The following is a 23,429-nucleotide window of genomic DNA, read 5'->3' on the forward strand; positions in this document are numbered from 1 at the left end:
TTTTCCCTAGCAATACTGCAAGCTCTGTGAGGTCACAACACTTTTCTTTTGTTTTCATTTGGTTTGGTTTACTTCTGTATCTCTCTGTATCCAGCACAGTGCCTAGTACACAGTAAGAACTCATGGAATTCTTGTTGTTACTGAATGCTTGTGATGCTGATATTCAAGTAACATCAAACAATGATAAACATTTAGTGAGATTACTATGCATAATACATTTGATACTGTTGCGTAATACATGGATCATTAAAGAAAATCTTTAATGCATGATTGAAATGAAGAAAAATTAAGGAAATTCAGAAAATACCCTTTTCTCCTCAAATGATACTCCCGTCTTCTAAAGCCCAGAATCTGAGTTATAATGGGCCGCATGTGAGAGATGGACCTAGACAAAGGCAGAGGCCAAAGCCAGACTGGAGGTTAAATAAGAGATTTCCCCATAAGACCAAGTCCTCCAAAAGGCAACATTTTCACTGATTACTGAAACTGTCCCTCAAGGTAAAGAAAAAAAACAACAATGAAACAAGTGGAGGTAGAAAGTGACGGTGTATACCTTAACTCTGCATAAAGCAGAATAAGGAAAACAGTCCCCTGAGAATTTGTAATCCCTATTCTGCACTCATTCAGGTTGGAAGTCAGAATTCATGCTTGCCTGTGTGACACTTAAAAACAGAACAAAACAAAACAAAACTAGACTTGAAAACATTATTTAAAGTGGTTCTAGATTGATAGTGCTCCCAGATGTCTGCCAGAAGCAAATGCTAACCCTTTTTGGAGATAATAAATTTTAAACACATGCTTCAAAGAATTCTCCCAGATTATAGTTCATAAGTACATTATTTCACCATTAAAAAACCCCCACTAATTCACAAGAAACCAATTATTAAGAGTGAGAGTCATGGAAACAGTAAAGCACAGAATCAGATTTGCAAAGGTTGAGATATTAGAAATAAAAACTATATGATATAAAATATGCTCACTATGTTTAAATGAATGAAGAAAGTAATTAAAATGTAATTAAAAACAAGAGAATAAAAGATTTAGAAGTCATATTTTAAAATGAATTAGATGAAAATTCTAAAAATGAAAAATGAAATTAAATTAGAAACTCATTGGAATGACTAAACAGAAGATTTGACACAGCTAAAGATAAATAATCAACTTGAAGACCTATATGAAGAAAGTATTCAAAATATAGTCCAGACAGAGAAAAGAAACTGTATCAAAGAATTGTTAAGAGACATGATGGACAAAGCAAGAAAATTCAGCATACATATAATCAAACTTCTTGAAGGAACAACTAGAAAGAATGAGTGAGAGGCAACTGTCTTTAAAAGTAGCTGAAAAATTTCCAGAACTAATGTAAGATACCAAAAAACAGATTCAGGAAGCCCAAGTCTGAAATAAAAGTGACTAAAGAAAGAAAGGAAAGAAACAATGTGTAACTGGTCTTGTCAATATGCAGAATACCAAAGGCAAAGGGATTTTTAAAGTAGACAGAAAGAAAAGGAAAAAAGCCATTATTGAGTAACACCTAAGAGCAGAAACTCTGGAGTCAAGAAGTCTGTCTTCAAATACTGCCTCAGACCCTCACTAACTGGGTAACATTAGGCAAAAGGGTGAACTCTTTGTGCTTTAAATAATTAATTTGTAAAATAGGAATAACATTTACAGTATCTACATCAAACTCAGGGTTGTTATAAGGATTAAATAAATTAATACTTGTTAAATACTTAAAACAGAGTCTAGCATGTGGCAAATGCTAGATTACTATTGTTTAATAAATAAAGTTTTAAAATACAACAGAATAACAATTAAACAGTGACTTCTCTACATCTGCAATGGAATATAACAGAATAATATATTCAAAGTTATAAAATAACGATACATCTGGAATTGTGCAACGAGAAAATGTTTCTAGAAATGCGCCATGCAAAGATATTTTTAATCAAAAAAAGAATAAACAAACAAACTCTAACAGTCCAATGACCTTTCTAACAGTCCTTCTAAAAAATATGCTTAAGGAAAAATACAAATGATCCCAGAAGAAAGGTCTGAGATCCAGAAAGCAATGATGAACAACAACAACAAAATAGTACACAAGAGGGTAGATTTAAACAAATGTTGACTACTTAAGGAAATAGAAATAATTTCTTAAGCAACATGGAATAAAATACTGGTTAACAAAAGCATACAATTACAAATGAGGTGATGGGGTTAAAGCATTGTTGAGATCCATTTACTCTTTGAGAGGAGGGTAAAACATTACCTGACTCTACAATATGCAAAGATAAATGTGTAAGTTAAATGTGGAAGATAAAATTTCTAGGGGAACCTAGAGACCACTCAGAGAATAGAACTAGAGTGTATCCTACGGAAAGACAAGAGAGTGCCTGATTGCTTGGAGTAAAATTAAGCCTCTGCAAGACCTGAAGTAAGACCACCCCTCTCTAGGCCGTTACTGCATCACTTTCAAGTAAGACCACGCTTGATAGGACTCTGGACCTCAGCAGGAGTCACTGGCAAGAACTGACCAGCTCCTGACCCTCAACTCTTGCAGCTTCTGTAGCAATCACAGCCTCTCTGCCTTGGGATCATTGGGCTTAGTGGTATTTAGCCTTTCATCTCTATTCATGTCAGTCACCACACAAAACAAGAATTGGAAGGTCATTTCTCATCCACCGTATTTTGATTCCCATATGACTTCGTATACTGCCTTTTCTGATTGCATCCCATTTTCTGAAGACTTCCACCTCTTCTATGAACTTTCTCCTCACATTCCTGCTTAAATTAAAACCTGGCTATTCCTTGGTGATCTTGCGTCTCATTTAGACTGCTTCAAGGATGGACGTTTTCTTTTCACACTCCTCATATCACTAGGCCTGAAGGTCACGTGGATGTTTTCTTAGATTCCTTATTCACAGACCCCTCTATCTTTAAATCACAGGTCATCAGATTAAACTATTTACTACTTGAACTAAATGCAGTTACCTACTTCCTCTTTAGCAGGGACATATCCCTCCATTCCTTGAAAATTTTAGCTCCTGGATCACTCTCTACAAGTTACTATAAATGTAAAGCCCAAATCTCAGTGGATTATTTTTATTCAGAGTTAATTTGGAGATGGTGGGGAAGAGGGAGACTCTGCTCCACGTGGTCATTCACTGATTCAGGCTGATCTATGCTCTACCATCTTCACCATATGACTTCCAAGGACACTGTGGAGGTCAAAGTCCTAGTGGCAGACAGAAAAGGGAGGGAATAGGATCATGAAAATTGTTTTTCTGAGGTATAAAGGGAAACTGGGAAAGATAGTCTGGAGGAGAGTATCTGGGAAGAAGGTAATGAGTTAGTGAATAGCTAACTAGTTTTTGCCCTAGCCTCTTCTTCTGACACCAACTCTCTCTCTTTTTTTTTGTTCTTCCCACACACGCATCCTCACTACAAGGGGGTAACCCAAAGTCCCATTCATTTACTGCATCCATTACAAAGGTCTGGATCTTTCGGTGCTGCACTGCAGAGCACTATTCATCAGGTCTAAACATGGCTCCTGAAACCTATAAACTGAAGACAGATTTATGGTCCCTACCCTTCCAATCCATCCTGCAACACACACCCTACACAATGTTGAAATAGGGACAAGATAATTACAATTCAAATTTCCACTTTGAAAAGGGAAATTCGTAGCCATGTTGAAAGCCTGAGGGGTGAGCATTGCCAGAGCCTTGACCCTTGGTGGATGGAGTTCCTCTATTAGACCCACTCTGCTCTCTGGTAGAAATGCTTTTGTTCATTGTTCTTTGTGACCTCTAGTTCCACTTTCTGGGTGGTTTGTCCTTGCCTATTATCTTCCAAGGCCACAACTGAAGTGGATTTAAGGGACTATCAGTTCTGGGGCTGTAAAGCATTTGTAGCCCCCTCCATTCTGGCACAAATTTGGAACCCCAAGAATTGTTTTGTGGCCCTAATATTCAAAACCCTTTTCAGTTGAGGTTTGTCATTTATTTTGTTATTACAATTCCCTTGAAAACTTAGTAGGCTTTGAATTGATTTGTTATCATTAATTTGTGTGTTATCATAATTGTGTTATCATTAATCATAACATACCCGCAACCTTCCCTAGACATACTAGTCAAGCCTGGTGTCTGCTTCCTTGCTTCCAGGCCTCTCTCTCAACAGAATGGCACCAACTGTGAAGCCGATAGTTTAAGGGGGGAGGCCACACCCTTAATCTGATCATTGCTACAGAGTTGAGTCTTAATGGGGCTTTGTTGTTCAAGGGCTTTTTGCTTTTGTTTCCTGTGTTTGGAGTTGGTAGCTGTGAGCTTTGCAAGCATTTTGAGGCCTCAAATCTCTATTCCCTTCTATTGCCGCTTCTCAACAGCCAATTCTTGCCTGAGTTTATTTCTTTCTTCTGAAATATTGCTACATGCATCCAGTAAAAATCAATACACACCTCTAATATTTTTCTAAAACTTTCTCACCTTTGAACCAAAGATTCAAAGGTAGTTGATTTGCTTTCTAAGTAACAGAAGTTGTCAGTTATTAAGATGTTTGTCACAGCATAGCAAGGGCCTCCATCTTTCTAGTGTCTAACATATATCATTGTCAGTTGCCATTAAGCTGATACCATATGTTCCTACTGTGATCTGGGCCCACTGCTGCTCTGATGTCATCTTTCACAGCTTCCCTGAGACTCATCATACTCTAGCCACACCAGCCACACTGGCTTTTCAATATTCTAGGCACCCTCCTAGTTTAGAGCCCTTGCTTTTGCTATTGTCTCTCGGGGTTTAGAATGTTCTTCTCCCAGGTATTAACATAGTAGGTTCCTCTTGCGGGTCTTTACTCAAAAGTCAACTTTTTTGTGAGGCTTTCCATAGCCACCCCACTACCAATCCATTAAATCATCATTTTGTCACTCATTTTATCCACAGTTTTGGCCAGTGTGACACCTTCAAACTGGCTCTCTGTACTTTCAATATGACCCCACTAATTTTAGAAAGCTTCTTTGTTTCTGGCACAAAAAAAATGTTCCAGGCTTATGTAATGCCTTCTTTACTCTTTTTCCCAATTTTGAAATTAATATTTCTCCACAAAGTCTGATCTTTCAGAGGATGAAAATAGAGTTCAAAATCTGGGTGCTATGGGTACTCATCATTACTGAGCTGACATTTCTTTTAGACTATCAGTAGACAATTTCAGTTTTACGGAATTGTTTTATAATTAGTTTAAAATTTTTCAAGTAATAATCCATTTTCAAGATTCAAAAGTTAAAATTGTATAGAAATATACACACAGTGTTTTGCTTTCATTCCTGCTCCCTGGATTCTATTCCCTTACCCTCTACAACTGACCTTTGAACCACACTGGTTGGAACTGTGTGGGTCCACTTATACACAGATTTTTCTTAATAGTAAATACTACAGTACTACACTGCATGATCCACGGTTGGGTGAATATGCAGATACCATAGAATCATAGATACAAGGAACCATGGATACTGAAGAACCATGCATAACTTGGGCTGACTATAAATTGCATGTGGATTTTTGACTGCATGGAGGGTGACACCCCAACTCTGGCATTTTTTAAAAGTCAGCTGTGTATTGATTAGTTTCTTTCTCATACTTACCCCTTTCCATATTACTCTATATAACCCTGTCCCTACAGATAAACAATTTTATTAGCTTCTTGTTTATCCTTCCATTGTTTCATTTTGCAAACACACATATGAACGTGTTTTTCTTTTTTCTTACACAAAATGTGGCATAAGATAGACACTCCTCATACTTGCATAACTTGCTTAAGAAATGGAGGCAATCTCTCCACATCAGTGCATACAGATCTTCCTTTTTAAAAAACTGCATGCTGTTGCATTGAGTAGCTGTATCATAGTTTATTCAACTAATTATTTATTGCTGGAGACTTGTGTTTTTTTCTAATTTTTTGCTCTTACTAATGTTGCAGTGAATATCCTCATGCATATGTGATTTCATGCTTGTGAGGATATTATCAGTAGGATAAATTCTTGGAAATGGGGTTTCTGGTCAAAGATATATCTGAAATTTTGTTAGAGGTGGCGAAATTCTCCTGCATTGGAGTACCATCATCCTGTTTCCCACCGACAATATGAACTTTTGGATTTCTGCCAAGTTGATAAGTAAGAAATGGTACCTTGCTATATAGTTTTACTTTACTTTTCTCTTCATATGAGTGAGATTGAGCATCATTTCATGTGTTTAAGGGGCATTTTTCCTCCTGTGAACTCACTGTTCATATCTTTTCCTCATGGTTCGGTCAGGATTTTTAGTCTTTTCTCAATTTCTAGTGGCTCTTCACACACTAGGAAAATTTACGTTTGTCTTTGGTAGTCGTTGCAAGTATTTTTATTAATTTGTTATTTGTCTTACAATTTTCTTATACTATTTCTCTCCAGTTCTTGACAGGTATAAGTTTTTAATATTATGTGTTTTCCTTGTCAGTCTTTTCTCTTATGGCTTTTAGATTTTATATCATATTTAGGAAGACTTTCCCTAGTTGAAGGTAATAAGACAATTCACTCAGGTTTTCATATCATATTTTAAATGGTTTTCTTTTAAAAATTTATATCTTTATTCTTTTTTGGAGGTTTTCCTGGAGTATCTAGTGAGGGATGAGTCCAACTTTATCTTTCTCCAAGTGGCTATTCAGTTGTTGCAAAACCAGTTATTTAAAAGTACGTCAGCAGCTTATTGATATGAAAAGCCTGATATATCATATTCTTATTTCCCATATGTATCTGAGTCTGCTTCTTGAACTTCTGTTCTGTTCTCTTGGTCTACCTGGTTATTCATTCTCAGTATAATACCATTTTACTTACTGACATTTTATAGCATGTCTTAGTATCTAGTTGGGCCAGTCCTCTATTGCTCTTTTTCTGAGTTTTCCTGGATACTATTGTTTATTGTTTATTCTTCCATAAACGCTTTAGAATAAAATTTTCACGTTCCAGAGAAAAAATTTTTTTTTATTGGGATTTTGAGTCTCTTTTTATTATAAGATATTTAAACTAAGATGGTCAGACTGAGTATTCACATCTCAGTTCTTGAAGTTCTTAACTGCTTAAAAACAGAGGCTCTTCTGATTCAAATCCCAAAATAATAATCATATAAAACTGATCTTTACTTAAGGCCCTGAATACTTCTGGTACCTATGATTCCAGATTTTTCCATTTATAGACTTAAAAGCTTTCTGGAAGCTTTGCCTTTGGTGGTCACTTGCAGGCTAGGAGTTCACTTTGCAAGGTCACTTTGTCAGCCTTTTTTCCCAACACTCTGTACAGTTCCAAGTTTTAAGCTTTTTAAAATAAAACTATTTTCTCTTAAAATGATTAAAAATGCTCTAGGGAAGAACCACTGGTTTGGAGGTCTGTATACAATTGTATAATTTTTGGCTCAAATAACTTCTAGTTTGCCTGGAATTTTAACAATACTTACGAGGTTTTGCACATTAAATAGACTTTGAGCTTTTCAGCTGAGGAGTCCTTGGTGACTGATTTGACTATTCTTGAGATATCAACACCTGCGAATAGCAGTGGAAGAATATATTTGTCTCTCTACAAAAGACTCCATCCTGAAATTTAAGTTGCATTTTTTTAGAGAAGTTACTTGAAAATATATAAAATATTTTACTAATATTCAGAAATACTACCATCCAAAAAGAATAAAAACTCAGCCATATATGAGAAAAAGCTCTCATAATAACTACACTTCTCCCATACTGCACATATATAATTTTTGTGAATACTAGCTACACTATTGAATGGGGTACCTTAGTAGACATTATGTGCAACATGGGTGAACTTGGGCTTATTATAACAATTCTAACTTATGCATCTCCTGACATCTGTGGTATCCTATGCAGTTATGGTGAATGTTGGTTTCCTTCTGGCAGTTTTTAAAGGAAAAAAAGACCACAGAAAATTTTTTTAAAAGTGACCAAGGTCTAATTATGTGTAAGAGTTGTATGGAACTTTGAATACTTACTTATGAGTGTGACCAGATTTCACACCATTATTATTAATTCATTTATTCAGCACCTTTGTCAACAGCTTCTTCTGTGTCAGGCAATGCGGCAGCACTCAGGATACAAAGATAATTTCCACTATAGACAAACTAAAAACCAAAGTGTTGGGAGTACTTAGGCACATAAGAAATACAGTAATTAACTATAAAACAAAGTGATAAGAACTTTTCAAGCACTCTCATTTAATATTTATAACTACCCAATGACTTAAATCCTATTATAACCTCCATTTTATAGATGAGGACTGTGATGGACTTAGCAATGTCAGCTATAATTTGGAGGCATGCTCGAAGCATAAGAAGAGCACAGAGCAGTGGGGAGCTTGGAGAAGTAGGGTGTGGTAGTCAGATGCGTCTCTGTGAGAAGAAATTTTGATGAGCAATCTGGTGGGCTCTATTCTAGGTAATGTGATATAGAGAAGGCAATCAGTAAAGAAATATATAGTATGTTGGCTAAATATCACACATTGATAGACTGGATATAACTGAGTCAAGGGTAATTAAGATATTTCTTCCTTTGTTTCTTGCTTAGATAATTGGTAGGATAAAGTGACTAATGGAGATTATAACTGTGGAAGGTGAAATGGGTTATGGTGAGAAGATGGTTTCTTACTTAAATATAATTTTAGATTTTTCTAATTTATGATTTATAATTCTATAAATATTTTACTTTTATGTTGTACATTTTCTTTGTTTATAAGAAAAGATAATTATAATGTTTTGAAATACTTTCATTTCTTTCAATTGAACTATTAAAAAAAAACCTTAAAGAATTATCCAGAATCAAGGTAAAGGCAGTTGCAACAGGCAGAGTTGGAGAGCCCCTTGAAGAGGCTTCTTTTCCTCTGTGTCATGAACAGTTTATGGACACACCTTCTACTTATTTCACTTTTCCAATCCAGAGTCATTATTTAGTCCTCTCACCAAACCCCATCCAGCAGACAGAGTGCAAGAAATCCTTCCTTCTTCCCTGTTGTTAGTGTCCACACAGAGGTCTTCTCCTCAGTCAAGCAGCTAGGATGGGCACGCAGTGATGTGGCAGGGTGGGGAAATCTTAGATCTAAAAGTGCTCTGCAGCAGCTGCTGGACAATCGTCTAGGAGGTAGATGCTGCAGTGATTCTAAACTGACTTGGAGGTGATGCAGATTTACTAAAACCTTGGGGCATCAGTTTCAACTTTAACTCCTACTGGAGCTGCCTTGATGTCACCATGATAAACAGTATTATATAAAAATACCAGAATGATTCCATGGTACAGAGTATACATAGATCTTAGTGGATATTTAATAAAGGTTAGGTCCCTGAGACCCAGATGAGGAGATACTTCTTGGAGCTCCCCGACCCTATTTCTTCTTCCCGGGCACACAGCTAGACTGTATTCCCAATTGTCCTTCTAGTAGGGTGTAACCATGTAACAGGTTCTCACCAATGGATATAAAGGAAGAAATGTGTGTCATTAAAGAAGCAAGTATAACTTCTCCAGGGTCTCCCTGCCTATTGACTGATTGCATATAAATGACCATGAGGCCCCAGGGGAGGGTGAATACTCAAGGTGGAAGGAGGCTTTGTTCCTGAATCATGTGTGAAGTCACCTGCCCACAAGGAATATCAATTTTGGTCTTACATGAGAAGGGCATTTACCTTAGGTGAAGGACCCAGAAAGGTTCTTTAGAGGAACTAATATTTAAATTAAGACTAGGTTGAAAAAGAGTTAGACCCAGTGGTCTAAGTAAATTTTCAATCAGTTTTGGATTTATCTACCCCAAATCAGAATTTCATGAAGGATATTTTTAAATCCCTCTAAGAAAGGATGTGCTTTGAAATGAATAAAGTTGACCAAAATATACCCTTCATGAAATTCTAGATGGTATAACAATATTAACCAATGAGTAGTCATTGAATAGAAAGGGGTATTTTAAAATATATATATATATACACACTTGTGTTATTCACTTGACAATCATAAGCCTATTCTGTTCTCTTCATTTATTCAACTTTTAAAAAATTAAATATCAAGTACTGTATTGCACCTTGGGGATATAAACTGTGAATAAGACAGAGGCTCTACCCTTACGGCACCTACAGTCAATTGAAAAGGAGAGCGATCATGCAAAGAATCACACAAATGGAAATATACAGACAAACTGAGATTAGTATGAAGGAAAAAAATAGGGAGGTATGAGATACTACAAGGGTTTCTGATCCAGTCTTGGAGGTAGTTACGAAGTGCTCTCTGAGGGAAAGTGATATTTGAATTGGGATCTGACAAGTGAGCAAAAGTTAATGTGATGAAAAGAGAGGTGAAAAATATTCCTCCGATTGCTGGGGAGGTTTGAGCAAGGAGGAAGGAAGAGAAGTCAGTAGGCCAGAGTAGTTACAGCAGTATAATACAGGAGGGGTGAGCTGCAGCAAACGAGGTCAGAGAGAGATGATGTGAGGCCATGTGAAGAATTTTGCTTGATTTTAAGATTAGTGGGATATCACTGACTACAGTATAACATTTTTGTTATTGTTTTGTTTTGAAAGTTTATTCTGGTTAAAATGTGGACAAGAATTAGAAGGAATTAGAGTGGATGGTGGGAAGACCAATGAGGAAGCTATTGCAGTCCTACAGGAAAGCCAGGATGGTGGCTAAGCCCAGGGTAGGCTGTGGAGATGGAGAAAAACATATGGATTAAGAAGATATTTTTAAAGATTGAATAAACAAAGCAATAAGTAGTGGCATGGAAATAATATTTTAGAGAGTTCATTTAAAAATTTCTGATTTGTTGCCTAAAATCCATGGAATAACACTAATAGAACTGAAAATATTTTTCATGATCTTGATATTCCATCCAATCAATTTGTTCACTTTCCTCTGAATGTTCATACATTATTACTGCATGTGTATATCTTAGATATTTTCTAGACTTTCTACTTGTCTGTCTTCAATAAAAAGCGATTTCACCAAGTAACCTAAAACTACAGTTCTTTAAAATTAATTGAAAACTTTACAGTAGTTTTCTTAGTATAAAGCAGATATAGTTTAAAGCTCAGAAAGGGGATTCTGGGTTTAGCATGGAAGGATCTTGCAATAATGTATTCCAGATGAAAACACACAAGATTGGAAAGCCCCAGCCCCTGAGGACTCTTACTTCTCAGTTCCCTTTCTGTCTCCCAACCTCAACTCTCCATTGTGCAAATGGAGAATTCCTCCAAAATTTCCAGAATTTCTAATGCTTTTCCTGTATTTCCTCAGAATTCCCAAGTGAGAAAGTATCCTGCTCTCATTGCCTTCTTTTTTCCCTTACCAAAACTGTACATATGCATCTTTTGAACAACCTTCTTTTAAAAATTTACTTGCCCAAATCCTGAGTTCATATCCTATGCCTCACATTGTTATTTCTCTTCCCACATGTGAACCTTTTCTTCTGATTATTTGTACTTAACCAATTTTATTAAGTGTTCCTCATTTTGGAAGATTATTTATTTACTATATTTGGGGACCTAAGAACTAACTCAGGCATGGAGAAATTTTTGAAGGTGATTGAGAAATGTCTCCACAGATAGCAGAACAGCTCTGAGGTTAGAATGATGTAGGTTCAAATAATGTCAGAAAAATGAACTTGAGTTACAAAGTTTCAGCAGGGATTCCTGGAGGTGGACAGAGAATTAAGAAAATAATAGTATTAAAGTCAGAATATGAATTAAGCCAGTATTCTCCACAATAGTTTTTGACTTTTATGGTTTCATCAGATCAAAATTCTACTGCATAGAAAGCAGAAGAGGTGTGTATCAGCTTTACTTTTAGGAAAATGAAAAATTTAACATTACTTTTTCATTTTCTTGACAGCAGAAAATTGAAAGTAGATAGATAATATGTACATATGTGGATGATGATTAAAATTTCATCTGTGCATAGCTGCTTCAGTCCAGCTCACTTCTAATCAACATAAAATTGGAAGACTTTGCACTTTACTGTGGCAGTGGGTCCTAGAGAAGCAGATTGAAATAGAAGGAAAAGTATAAAGTGGTTACATGTAGTACCCCTGCATCTCTCCCTTCCTAGAGGGTTGAGGTGCATGCTGATTTTGTGGAAGCAGGGCAAGCAATTGCCCTTGGTACGCCTCATCCAGAAGATGTATTCTTGGCTATAGGTGTGGCTTTGAAAGGGAAGAGCAAACTATAAGACACTGCAGCTGTCATCTTACTTGACTATAATGAGATAATAAGCAACCTAACACAGGCTCTTTGTTGAGCTAAGAAAAGCATTTCCATGGGTATTATTTTGAATTGTGTTCCAAAAATTCCATTGTGAATTAGCTGTTTGTTATTCAGAAAGACTCTTACCACAAACCGTATTACAATTTAATGTATATAATTATAGTTCCCCTTTTTTTTAAAGGTTTCAGCTTCAGTCAACCACCCAATATAGCATTCTTTTCATGGCAAGGCATTCTGATTTGGAAGAAGAGGAGTATCTTCCCATTCCAGGCAGACTGCTTACGAGCAAAGGGAGGGATGACTGGTGTAGGGAAGGTGAGCAGACGCTAATGTTCTAGGGATCATCCTGTTATTCATTCCTTCTTCTACCCAATCCTCAGGAGCAGTAGTCCAGGAGCTAGTGATTGTGGGTCTTTAGATCAGGGGTCCCCAACCCCAGAGCCACAGACTGGTACCGGTCCGTGGCCTGTTAGGAACTGGGCTGCACAGCAGGAGGTGAGCAGCCGGTGAGCAAACGAGGGAAGCTTCATCTGTATTTACAGCCGCTCCCCATCACTCGCATTACCGCCTGAGCTCCGCCTCCTGTCAGATCAGCGGCAGCATTAGATTCTCATAGGAGCTCGAACCCTACTGTGAACTGCACATGTGAAGGTTCTAGGTTGCGCGCTCCTTGTGAGAATCTAATGCCTGATGATCTGAAGTGGGGCTGAGGCTGAGGCTGGGCGCTGGGGAGCAGCTGCAAATACAGATATCATTAGCAGAGAGGTTTGACTGCACGAGACCATAATAAATCAATTGCTTGCAGACTCATATCAAAACTCTATCAGTGAGTGGTAAGTGAAAACAAGCTCAGGGCTCCCACTGATTCTGCATTATGGTGAGTTGTATAATTATTTCATTGTAATAATAATATAAATAAAGTGCACAATAAATGTAATGTGCTTGAATCATCCCAAAGCCATCCCCCCAACTCCGGTCCATGGAAAAATTGTCTTCCACAAAACCAGACCCTGGTGCCAAAAAGGTTGGGGACCACTGCTTTAGAGTATTCAACTGGCCCATTAAGGAGGTAGGGGTCCAGAGTGGGGTAGACAACCCCATTCAAGAGTAATTTGTTTATTTTATTTTATTTTTAAATTTTATTGAAGTATAGTTGATTTACAATGTTGCATTAATTTCTGCTGTACAGAAAAGTGACTCAGTTATACATATGTATTCTTTTTCATATTCTTTTCCATTATGGTTTATCACAGGATACTGAATATAGTTCCCTGTGCTATACAGTAGGACCTTATTGTTTATCCATCCAATATATAATAGTTTGCATCTGCTAATCCCAAACTCTCAATCCTTTTCTCCCTTACCCCCCTACCCTTGGCAACCACAAGTCTGTTCTCTATATCTGTGAGTCTGTTTTTATATCATAGATAGGTTCTTTTGTGCCATATTTTAGATTCCACATATAAGCAATATCATATGGTATTTGTCTTTCTCTTTCTGACTTACTTCACTTAGTGTGATAATCTCTAGTTGCATCTGTGTTGCTGCAAATGGCATTATTTCATTCTCTTTTATGGGTGAGTAATATTCCATTGTGTTTGTGTGTGTGTGTGTGTAGTAGGTATGTGTATATATATATCTATCACATCTTTTTTATCCATTCATCTGTCGATGGACACTTAGGTTGTTTCCATGTCTTGGCGATTGTAAATAGTGCTGCTATGAACATAGGGGTGCATGTATCTTTTCGAATTATAGTTTTGTCTGAGTACATGCCTAGGAGTGGGATTAAACCTCCATACTATTTTCCATAGTAGGTACACCAATTTACGTTCTCACCAACAGTGTAGGAGGGTTCCCTTTTCTCCACACCCTCTCCAGCATTTGTTATTTGCAGACTTTTTAATGATGACCATTCTGACTGGTGTGAGGAGGTACCTCGTTGTTGTTTTGATTTGCATTTCTCTAATAATTAGCGATGATGAGCATTTTTTCATGTGCCTGTTGGCCATCTGTATGTCTTCTTTGGAGAAATGTCTATTTAGGTCTTCTGCCCATTTTTCGATTGGGTTTTTTGTTTTTTTGTTATTGAATTGTATGAACTGTTTGTATATTTCAGAAATTAAGCCCTTGTCGGTCGCATTATTTGCAAATATTTTCTCCCAGTCCATAGGTTGTTTTTCATTTGTTTACGGTTTCCTTTGCTGTGCAAAAGCTTATTAGTTTAATTAGGTCCCATTTGTTTATTTTTGCTTTTATTTCTGTTGCCTTGGGAGACTGACCTAAGAAAACATTGCTACGATTTATGTCAGAGAATGTTTTGCCTATGTTCTCTTCTAGGAGTTTTATGGTGTCTTGTCTTAAATGTTAAGTCTTTAAGCCATTTTGAGTTTATTTTTGTGTATGGTGTGAGGGTGTGCTCTAATTTCATTGATTTACATGCGACTGTCCAACTTTCCCAGCACCACTTTCTGAAAGACGACACTAATTTGTTAATTTGCAGTAAAGAAAATAATTTTCTAGGTTTTTTTAAATAAGGGAAGGTTTTTTTCCCCATATTTACATAAAAGTAAATAAATTCCTATTTAAGTCACTCTCAACCTAGATGTTATAAAATGAGGAATAGTGTGACGATAAGAGTCACCCTACAGAGTGGACTCCGTTCCTACCATTTGTTTGCGGAAGGGAAAAAGGCAGGGATATAAAGCAATGATTTTCTCTGAGATTTAGGAAGAGTAGGAGCCTGTTACTGAATCAGCAAAAATGTGAAGGAGACATACGTAATTAATAATCTTACACACACGCACATATCTTAGTTGGAGAAACCTTGAAAAACCCTTTACGCCAAAGCCTTGCTTAAGCTGGCCTTCTGCCCCATGGGCCCTGCCTTCACTGTGGTAAGAATGTTGATGGGTTTCTATATAGATGAGATAACATTTGGGATAGACTTTGTTCTAAAGCTGTCTTCCAGATGTCCAATATCTAAACCTGCACTAACTGGTTTTCAGGGTTTAAAATATATTAAAATGGTTATAATTTATATTCTTATATTTTGAAGGAAAATGTTTATAAAATTTTAGTGCTCTCCCAATCTAAAAAATGTGAAACAATTTATGATACAAAAACAAAGACTCTATAGCGGTATCAGGAAGAATAGTTTTTAATGCATTTCAACACTGATGTGTATAATTCTGATAATTCTATAAAACTAAGGGAATCTTTTGATGATGATGATAACATTCCATAAGGAATACACTAGGTACACTACAGTGTATAGATTTAATTAATTTATTGTCTTTTATTAAATCATTCATATTCATATTTTCTTCCCTACCATGACCAACTTTTTTAGGACATGTCTAATTTACTTTTACACCTCCCTTGATGTTAACTATAGTAAATTATCGAATAATATTAGTTGAAGAAATAAATTTATTCTTACACTGATACCTGCTTCTTTTTATGTATTTGTGTTATGGCTAACAGAGACATTCTGTGGACCTTAGAATATCCTAGAGGAAATGACAAACTAGCTAATCCTTAAGAAAACTTCATCAACATTCTCTTCTTAAAATTTTGCACTCAGGTGGACTTTATAGAATATTCTTTCTTTTCCAACTATGAATTTATGTTCACTACAGATTCCCATTTGCCAACTAGATTTAATTTGATAAATAATTTTTAAGCTTTCACCAAGCAGTTTTTAACTTTATATATTACAAAAATACATAAAAATCTATTCATATTTGGGTTGATAATGTATCTTCTTGATCTAACCAGAAAAACTAACCAGTCAAATATGTGATTTACTTTCATAATTTTGCCCCCAATTCAGTTCTTCATTAATATGTGTATTTGCCAGATCCTAGGGTAAATTTCCAGATAATATTAATTTAAAAAAATTAGTCCTTTCTTCTTTGGGCTTATAAAAAAAAACCCCTGGTTTCCAGATATTGTTGCAAAGCTGATGACCTTTCATCAGTTTCCTTATACAAATGTGAATTTTTGAAAATGTTTTAGGATTTATTTTCCCATCAGATCAATACCAATAAAGTAGGTATTATCCTTATTCCAGACACCATGTTATAATGAACAGAGATGGCCTTATATGTGTAGTATAAGATATAATTATCAGATGACATGTCAGGGACCGGCTATCTTTATAGAGCTTTGTTTAGTCACCTTCTGGACAAAAATCAGGTGAATTTTCCCTTTTTCTTAAAACTTTGCCCCCTGTAAAAGTGCAAATACCTCGTAAGGGTAGTGCTTGAAATTCTCAGCCATTTTTATTTTGCTGTAATAAAGGAAAACAAGTCTTCATACATTTATTAAAAGAGGAGATCACAAAGATGAATGACTAAGAAAGGTAAGGTGTAGCACAGAAAGCTAAAAAGGACTTAGAGAATCCTGTGGCCAAGGATAAATGTCAAAGACTGTCTCTTACCTCAGTTACAGTTATCAAGATCAAAACACCATGCTTATTCTAGCGACCATACTCTGCAATCAGTTAACAAGTTAAGCAGTAACCTTTTCCTGGAGTAACATAGAAGATGCTTGTTACTTAAAATGCTAAATTTCAGTAACTAGAAGAATAAATGAAAGTCATGGTTGAATAACTATGCAGAAGTTGGGAGCAGAGTCCTGGTGTAAATTAATTGTGTGGCATGTAAAATGGTTCTAAGGAGCAGCTGTAGAATAATGGAAAGGGCTAAGATGAATATAATTCTGTTGGGATGAAGCTCAGGTATTGCAGGAACAAATGCCAAATTTTTTTCCATACAGGGATTAATTACATGGTCAACAGCTGGAATTTACAAGGAGGCTATTTTATATTAAATAAAATAGCAGGCAAGCTTGAACTGAATTCCCACAAAAGCCGTAAAATGGGAATACCAAGAGAACTGGCAAATGTAATCTTTCACCTATTTTTTTAGGCACAGCTGTCCATACACAGGTTGGGGAGATGGAAGTTTGTGAGTAGCCAACTGTGTGACACATTGGAAAGATTCAATATGAACAATTTTATGCAGCTATTAAAACCAAAACAAAACAGACAACCAAAAAACTTGTCCCTTTACAATGAGAATTGTCTCAAATCCACTTGAATTTGAGTGGGGACAATATATATGTTTTGCCACTATTGTCATTTCCATTTGCAAAGGGAATTCTTCCATTTATTCTTTGGCTGTGTGAGCTTACTTTGTACATGCTGCCTCCAAATCATTGGAAAACCAATCAGTTCTCTAAACGCCCATCGACAGATGAATGGATAAAGATGTGGTACATATATACAATGGAACTTGTAAGATCTGAAAATGTGGTATGGAATCTTCAACAGTGGAGATCAAAGAATGATTTACAATAACTTTAGCTGCATAACCTGATTTATCACAGTTCAAAAAGTCTTCAGCCCCACTATACTTAGAATTAAATACAAACTCTTCACTATTGCCTACAAACCCTTGCGTGCTATGCCTCTTTTTCCAACCTTATTTCCTAACCCCCTTTCCTCTCTCACTACAGGGAGATACACTGGCCTCCTGCCAGTTCTTCAAAAGGCTCCTTCCAGCCTGGTGGAATGTGGTCGCCTCTCCCTGGAATGCTGTTCCCCCTGCCCTTGGTATGTTTGTCTCTTTTTCATCCTTTGGGTCTCAGCTTACTGCCTTACTGCCTCTTCAAAGAGGTCTTCTCTGACCACTCTTTACAAATTAGGTCTCCTAATTTTATCAGAGTTCTATCCTGGTTACCTTCATATATCACAAATTAAAATTATTTGTTTACTTCTAGAATATCTCCCACTCTGAACTGCAACCACAGTGAAGGTTGAAAGTGCCTTCTGAATTCCTAATACAGGTCCAAACATTCTACACTGCTTTTAAAAACTGGATCATAGAATCTGGTTGTGAGATAAGTTGAACGTTTAAAAAATTCAGTAGAATAGAAAATATCAGAACACATTGCAAGGTATGAGATAAGTACTTTTTAATGAAAATAGTGTTTCTGAAGTTGGAGTATGTATGTGTGTGTGTGCTGGATCATGGTGTAAAGTGTGGGCCTCGGGAAAAATAAAGTAGGAGCCACAGGAAAAAAAATGTTCAGTAAATATTCATTGAATTAATGAATTTTTTTTCAAATGGAAATGCCTGTCGTGTACACGTGTTCCTATACTTAAGACTATTCAGAGTAGGAAGATGCTGATGCGGCTTTTCAAAGGTACTAGAAAGTCTTTGCTCAAGAAAAGAAAGCTTGTGCTGGTTGCCGTCTGAAATTGCTTAAACTTTCCATTATCATTGCAGAAGTTGTTGTGACATGCAACACTTAGAGACTTACTGACTATGTGTACATTAGTATTCTTAAGATCCTTTCCCAAAAGGAAGTTTAGATGGAAGGAAAGACTGAGGGAAGGGCATGAGGCCTTCAGGGAAAACAGTAACTTTTGGAATGGGGATATATTGTCAGTGGGGTTGAAGAATGTAGAAAGTTAGTCAAGTTAGCTTACTCCAAATATTTGTCTGCTTCACAATTGGCAAAAGCAGGGTCCTAATGCTTCCTGTGGTCAGCCAGAAAAGTGTAGTGGTGGAAAGGAAACCAAAGTGTGTGTTTTAATTTACTTAGTTATATGAACCGATCTGCTGTGGTCCCATTGAGCTGTATCTGGTTAGGTCACTGGCTTCTAGTTCCCATGCAGAAAATGCATTCCACGTATTATAGTGATATTAAAACATATTTGAAAATTTCAGTTGAACATCCACATTTGAAATAAAGGAGAATGGAGAATAATATTCTTCTATTTAGTAGTGTAACTCAGTTCAGAGACTTGAGAATCCTTTCTACGCGACATGGTTAAATGTAAAATATTTCCAAAATTTCTTACAGATCAGAAAGAAAAAACAAAACAAAAAGCAAATAATTAAAATGCTTTAGCATTGTCGTCAAATTGGGAGCTCAGTATTATTAGATTTTCCTTTGGCGTTCAGCTTGCTGGGGGAAAGTCTTTACTCACATTCCACCTGAACAACCATCATCAACACCCACTTTCTTTTTAAAGGAAAACATTTACTTTTGTGACTTGGTCATAATGAAATACAAAGGACCTCTTTGTGTGTGGAAATGAAACTGGGTGTGAGCCTTTAAGGAAAAATTAACGAAGGATGTGTATGTGTGGGTGAAATTCCCAAGTCTTGCTCAGCTGTTCCTGCCTACCTCCTACTGCCTGCACAGAAACCCGGCTGCCCTGCACAGCAAGGCCCAGATGGTGTGTATCAGGGAACAAAACAGCACCTCCAATGGCTCACAGATGAGGTGTTCAGACAGTGCTAGGCAAAGGCTTTTCACAGTGCTAAGTTACAGTGCCCTGTCCAGAGAGAATCTCACCCAGGCAGCATCTAACAGACTCTTTCTACAAGAATGTCTTATATCTTCCTGAAATTTTTGCATATCCTATTTAGATTTCCAAGCCAAATGACTGCTTGCAGTTAAGAGTAAAGCAAATGGGGATAACCTAGTTAACGTGAATTATGTGACCTGGGAGAACTTGGGGTAGCCTTGGTGCATTTGTGAATACAGTAGTTTAGGAGGACAAGCCAAACGGTGCAAAAATATAAAAAGGAACAGCACCTTTAAGGAAATTTCTGGAATTGGCTAGGAGATTCTTGGAAGCTTGGTCCCTAGCAGTTACCCCATTCTCCATCCCCTCTAATGCTTTTCCAGTCTTCACCTTTCTCTCTGTCATCCTCAGTTACCCCCACCCCACTGGATCTTTTTTTCTTAGCCTGTAGACCCTTGTGATGTAGCCTATCCTGAAATCAACCTTTGTTTCCCCGCACTGTCCTCTAACTTCTTTCACTTGCAAATTTCTTAAGCAAGTGGTTTGTACCAGGTCTCCATTTGTTGAAAAGCGACTATGGTCCCACCATGGTACCAAGAGTGTGCAACAGAATTTCACCAAATAAACCTATATGCTTAAAATTCAATGGTCTTTTCCTAGCCTCAGTGCTTCTTGTCCTTTCTGAAGCATTCGACACCATCTCACACTGTGCTTTGAAAATCAGTCCTCTTTGGTTTCTTTTTAATTTTTTTTAAATATTGTGATCAGTTTATCTCTCTCTTTACCACCCGTTGATCTGTGTCTTTTGTTACCTTCTTTTTTCCCTAACTTTCACTCTGCAGTCTCTCTGTGCTATCTCCTGTAACTCCAGATTAATCTTCAGTTAGGCCACGCTTCTTACTTGCCCTCCCTTCTTCTGTCTTAGACTTCTATTCTCACTGTCTCGGCCACAGTGATTCTTTGAAAACATCTGATAACAACTCTCCGCTCAAAACCTTTCAATGGCTTCCTATCTCAGGCAATCAAAGCCAAATTTCTTATAATTATTACAAGATCCTGTGAGATCCGGCCCAGGCTATATCCCTGAGCCTCTGCTCACTCTCACTGCACTCACTCCTTCAAGGCCTGCCTCAGAGTATCTTCACTTGCTGCTTCCTCTCCCTAGAATGATATGTAGGTGGCTTGCTACACAGGCCCCAGCATTTAAAACAGATCCCTATTACTCCTTATCCTGCTTTCCTGCTTTTATTTTCCCCAGAGGACTTATGATTATTTAACATAGTATTTATTTTTCTCATTTATTTTATTTTTTTCTCCCCCAAACATTGTGTAAGCTATACGAGGATAGACATTTTTTTTTTTTTTTTTTGCGGTACGCGGGCCTCTCACTGTTGTGGCCTCTCCCGTTGCGGAGCACAGACTCCGGACGTGCAGGCTCAGCGGCCATGGTTCACGGGCCCAGCCGCTCCACGGCATGTGGGATCTTCACAGACTGGGGCACGAACCTGCGTCGCCTGCGTCAGTAGGCGGACTCTCAACCACTGCGCCACCAGGGAAGCCCCTAGAAATTTTTGAATGCATTGTAAACGGTCATATTTTCAGTGCTTATCATAGTCCCTGGTGTATAGGAGATGCCCAATAAGTATTTGTTGAATGAATAAATGAATATTCAAATATCTTTAATGTTGAAAATCAACAACCATAAATGTGTAGGTATATTTCCTGGCTCTCTATTCTGTCTATATTAATCTATGTCTATCCTTAGGTCAACACCACACTGTCTTGTGGTGAATCTGTATAAGTCTTGAAATCAGATACTGTAAGTCCTGTAACTTTGTCCTTCTTTTTCAAGATTGTTTTAGTTTCTCTAGTTCCTTTGACTTTTTAAAAAAATTTTATTTTTTATACAGCAGGTTCTTAGTAGTTATCTATTTTATACATATTAGTGTATATATGTCAATCCCCATCTCCCAATTCATCCCACCGCCACCCCTCACCGCTTTGCCCCCTTGGTGTCCATACATTTGTTCTCTACATCTGCATCTCTATTTCTGCCTTGCAAACCGATACCATTTTTCTAGATTCCACATATATGCGTTAGTATACGATATTTGTTTTTCTCTTTCTGACTGACTTCACTCTGTATGACAGTCTCTAGGTCCATCCACATCTCTACAAATGACCCAGTTTCTTTCCTTTTTATGGCTGAGTAATACTACATTGTATATATGTACCACATCATTATCCATTCATCTGTTGATGGGCATTTAGGTTGCTTTCATGTCTTGGCTATTGTAAATAGTGCTGCAATGAATATTGGGGTGCATGTGTCTTTTTGAATTATGGTTTTCTCTGGATATATGCCCAGTAGTGGGATTCCTGGTCTTATAGTAATTGTATTTTTAGTTTTTTAAGGAACCTGCATACTGTTCTCCATAGTGGCTGTATCAATTTACATTTCCACCAACAGTGCAAGCGGGTTTCCTTTTCTCCACACCATCTCCAGCACTTATGGTTTGTGGATTTTCTGATGATGCCCATTCTAACCAGTGTGAGGTGGTACCTCATTGTAGTTTTGATTTGCATTTCTCTAATAATTAGTGATGTTGAGCAGCTTTTCATGTGCTTCTTGGCCATCTGTATGTCTTCTTTGGAGAGATGTCTATTTAGCTCTTCTGCCCATTTTTCGATTGGGTTGTTTGTTTTTTTAATATTGAGATGCATGAGTTGTTTATATAGTTTGGAGATTAATCCTTTGTCTGTTGATTTGTTTGCAAATATTTTCTCCCATTCTGAGGGTTGTCTTTTGTCTTGTTTATAGTTTTCCTTTGCGGTGCAAAAGTTTTTAAGTTTCATTAGGTCCTATTAGTTTATTTTTGTTTTTCTTTCCATTACTCTAGGAGGTGGGTCAAAAAAGATCTTGCTGTGATTTGTGTCAAAGAATGTTCTTCCTACGTTTTCCTCTAAGAGTTTTATAGTATCCGGTCTTACATTTAGGTCTTTAATCCATTTTGAGCTTATTTTTGTGTATGGTGTTAGGGAGTGTTCTAATTTCATTCTTCTACATGTAGCTGTCCATTTTTCCCAGCACCACTTATTAAAGAGACTATCTTTTCTCCATTGTATATCCTTGCCTCCTTTGTCATAGATTAGTTGACCATAGGTACATGGGTTTATCTCTGGGCTTTGTATCCTGTTCCATTGATCTATATTTCTGTTTTTTTGCCAGTACCATATTGTCTTGATTACTGTAGGTTCGTGGTATAGTCTGAAGTCAAGGAGTCTGATTCCTCCAGCTCCGTTTTTTTCCCTCAAGACTGCTTTGATTATTTGGGGTCTTTTGTGTCTCCATACAAATGTTAAGATTTTTTGTTCTAGTCCTGTAAAAAATGTCATTGGTAATTTGATAGGGATTGCATTGAATTTGTAGATTGCTTTGGGTAGTATATTTTCACAATATTGATTCTTCCAATCCAAGAACATGGTATATCTCTCCATCTGTTTGTGTCATCTTTGATTTCTTTCATCAGTGTTTTATAGTTTTCTGAGTACAGGTCTTTTACCTCCTTAGGTAGGTTTATTCATAGGTATTTTATTCTTTTTGTCACAATGGTGAATGAGATTGTTTCCTTAATTTCTCTTTCTGCTCTTTAGGTGTTAGAGTATAGGAATGCAAGGGATTTCTCTGCATTAATTATGTATCCTGCAACTTTACCAAATTCATTGATTAGTTCTAGTAGTTTTCTGGTGGCATCTTTAGGTTTCTCTATGTATAGTATCATGTCATCTGCAAACAGTGACAGTTTTACTTCTTCTTTTCCAATTTGTATTCT

This window comes from Pseudorca crassidens, chromosome 3, assembly GCF_039906515.1.
Source record: "Pseudorca crassidens isolate mPseCra1 chromosome 3, mPseCra1.hap1, whole genome shotgun sequence".
Lineage (NCBI taxonomy): Eukaryota > Metazoa > Chordata > Mammalia > Artiodactyla > Delphinidae > Pseudorca > Pseudorca crassidens.